This window comes from Choloepus didactylus, chromosome 18, assembly GCF_015220235.1.
Source record: "Choloepus didactylus isolate mChoDid1 chromosome 18, mChoDid1.pri, whole genome shotgun sequence".
Lineage (NCBI taxonomy): Eukaryota > Metazoa > Chordata > Mammalia > Pilosa > Megalonychidae > Choloepus > Choloepus didactylus.
The window spans coordinates 17,026,826-17,030,359 of NC_051324.1; the positions used below are offsets into that span (position 1 = coordinate 17,026,826).

At 41.5% G+C, this 3,534-nt stretch overlaps 1 pseudogene; it reads left to right on the top strand.

Moving 5' to 3' along the window:
• The first annotated feature begins 2,314 nt into the window (after positions 1–2,314).
• Positions 2,315–3,259, top strand: LOC119513662 (annotated as a pseudogene).
• The last annotated feature ends 275 nt before the right edge of the window (positions 3,260–3,534 follow it).

Consider the following 3,534-nt stretch of genomic DNA (forward strand, 5'->3'; position numbering starts at 1 on the left):
GATGAGAGCGGCTGTTGCTTCACATGCTTGTAGTGAATAAAGGAGAGCAGAGTCTTGGGTTAGGGTCTTGGAGTCACCCTCAGACACCTTGGGTAAGATGATTTGTATTTAAATTAAAATTTTGGAAGCACTGCCCTAAATGCATCTTATGTGCAGGTTGAGAACTATGGATTTAACTGGTGTAGAAAATGATAAGCCTATTGCTTCATAGCAGCAGCATCTGCAAGTGATGTCTCCCTGGTTTGTTTCCCTAATCATACTCTTGAAAGCAGAAATGGAACCCACTTGTTTACCAGAGAAACACAATTCTGAGAGACCAGGTGTATGATTTTCCCTAGATGTTTCTTCCCCCATGATGCTAGCACTTCATGTCCAAGTATAAAAATGTTAATGTTGCTGAATTAAATAGCATCAGCAGGGTGAAACTCCCAGCAGTTGGACTTATTTTGTGTTTTCAGTGAAGGAGCTTCCCATATTCTTTTATGCTCCTTCTTTGCTTTGTTTGTCAGGTTTGAGGCATATTGGGATATATGGATCTATGGGAAGAACTGGAGCAGAGGCCTGAGTGTAGAATTTATCTTTACCCTTTCTGTTTATCACTTAATTTCTAAAACTCCCCATCAGACTTATTTTTTCATGCCAATGTTAATGACATCCTGCAGAGCTAAATATAAGGATGTTTAGACCGAGTCATTTGTATTAATGAAAACAGACATGTATCTGAGGTACCCTGATGTTTTCCATGGGTATGAAATTGCATCCATGAAGTCTATAATGGTGTCAAAACTAGTGCTAAGGGGTTAAAGCTGGTGAGTACTTGTGGGAGAATTTAGTAGAAGTGGTTATTCTAACTTAACTAGAAAATTTACTGCCTTTAAATGGAGGAAGGCATGTTTCAGCCTGAAGGCAAGTCTATAAATATTTACAAAATATCAGCTATATGCTGGGCACTGCCAGTTCTGATGCTGCAGCTCAAGTATGCTGTCATGGCCTCTCCTGCATGGAGTTTACAATTGGGTAGGGAAGACAGTTGTAACAAGTCACCTCAAGTGCATTGAATGCTATGGGGCCAATAGAGGATGCTGTGGAAACATAGAAGTGTGAGGGGACAGAGAAGGTTTGTTGAGTAAGAGGCCTTTAAGATTATGCCTGATAAGGAGGAGTAAGTCAAGTGAAGAGGGAGCAGAGAAAGGTGCTAGGCAGGAGGAACAGCAAGCGTGAAAGGCTACAAGCAACAAATTATGACTTTTAAGTCCAGCATTGCTGGAGAGTAGAATCCAAGTATCATTTTAGGGCCAGATGAGGCTGTGGCGGTAGAACAGGGTCAGGTCATGAAGTACCATTTTATGTCCATGAAAGAAATTTTGTCTTTGACCTAAAAGCAATGCAAATCCACTGACAATTTAAAAGAGGAGAGAGATGATCACATTTTCATCTTAGAATGCCACAGTGTGAATGAAAAATATTACAGGAGAGTGAGCATGGAAGCAGGGAGATGAATTAAGAGGCTGTCTCAGTAGTCCATGGAAGATATGGTGTCTAAGATGAAGGCAGCTGGGGTAGGGAGTTGCTAATTAGAAAGAGAATTAAGTGGCAGAAGCTATAGGACTTGATGATAAATTGGATGTTCCTGTTGAGGGAACGAAAGGAATGAAAGAAAACTCAGGTTTCTGAATTGATCACCTGGATACCTTTTTCTGAGATATGGGAGTCTGGAAGAAGAGCAGATTAGGAGACAGGCAGGGTGAGATCATGAGTTTAGTTTGGGCTCTGTTGAACTTAAGTTGCCTGTGATACATTCTAGAAAAATAATCATCAGGCAATTGAGTATACAGTTCTGTAGGTTAGAGAGAGGTCTATACCCGAGGTGAAATGATAAGAGAAGCTATGGGAGTACATGAATTTGTCTTTGGATGTATGTGGAATTATAAGAAAATAATGTTTAGTGAAAAACCCTCAGGAACATCATCATGTAAGGCACTCTCAGAGTTGGAGCCAGTCAGTCACTGAGAATGAATGGTCAGATAGATATGAGGAAAACCAGTGCATCTTGTGTCTTGGAAGATAATAGATGAGAGTGTTTTAGGATGCAGAGAATATTGTTACATGTTAAAGAGAAGTGAGGAAAATAAGTCATTTCTCATTAGAGAATTGGATCATAAAGATTGAGAGATTGTAATTGTAGTGAGGAGGGTGAAATCGCATACTAGTGCAGAACACCTAATAGACCATGTATCATAAAAATATGTCTATATTTTGTTCAGGTTTTTAATGGACAGTAATTATTTCTTCCTGAAGATACTAGAAACACAGCATGACAGGACAAAATCAAACAATCCTCTCTGAGTTCCTCCTTCTGGGCCTGCCCATTGAACCAAAGCAGCAGAACCTGTTCTATGCCATGTTCCTAGTCATGTATCTTACCACCATCCTGGGGAACCTCCTCATTATTGCCCTCATTCGACTGGACCTCCACCTCCACACACCAATGTATTTGTTTCTCAGCAATTTGTCCTTCTCTGAGCTCTGCTTTTCCTCTGTGATCATTCCCAAATTACTACAGATCATGCAGAGCCAAGTCCCATCCATCCCTTATGCAGGCTGCCTGGCTCAAATGTACTTCTTCCTGTTTTTTGGAGATCTGGAGAGCTTCGTCCTTGTGGCCATGGCCTATGACCAGTATGTGGCCATCTGTTTCCCCCTGCACTACACCACCATCTTGAGCCCCAAGCTATGCCTCCTCCTGGTGGTGCTGTCCTGGGTGCTGACCACGTTCCATGCCTTGTTGCACACCTTGCTTATGGCCCGGCTGTGGTTTTGTGTTGACAACATGATTCCCCACTTTTTCTGTGATATGTTTGCTCTGCTGAAGCTGGCCTGCTCTGACACTCGAGTTAATGAGTTGGTGATATTTTTCATGGGGGGAATTATTCTCGTCATCCCATTTCTCCTCATCATCATGTCCTATGCATGAATTGTCTCTTCCATCCTCAAAGTTCCTTCTGCTAGGGGTATTCGCAAGGCTTTCTCCACTTGTGGCTCCCACCTCTCCGTGGTGTCACTGTCCTATGGGACAGTGATTGGTCTCTACTTATGCCCATCAGCGAATAATTCTACTGTTAAGGAGACTGTCATGGCTATGATGTACACGGTGGTGAGCCCCATGCTGAACCCCTTCATCTACAGCCTGAGGAACAGAGACATTAAAGGAGCCTTGGTAAGAATCTTTTGTAAAAGGAAAATCATCTTCTCTCTGTGATGTTAACACTTGGAACTTTTATATAGTTTCCTCTGGTATACATACAGGTACTGGAATATTATTCCTGAACTCTTTTTTTTTCCACTGTGGATGCTTCTGTTAAACTTAAATACTATATAATTGTTCAATATGTAAACAAGATGAAGTAGGGTTCAGTTATCAAAGTAGCAAAGGGATCTTGGTGATTTGCTGGCAAGGTCTTCTTCTTTGTCTTTACCATGTGACCCTAGGCATGCATGGTTTAAGAAATATACTTTTAAATGATCAGCATGCCT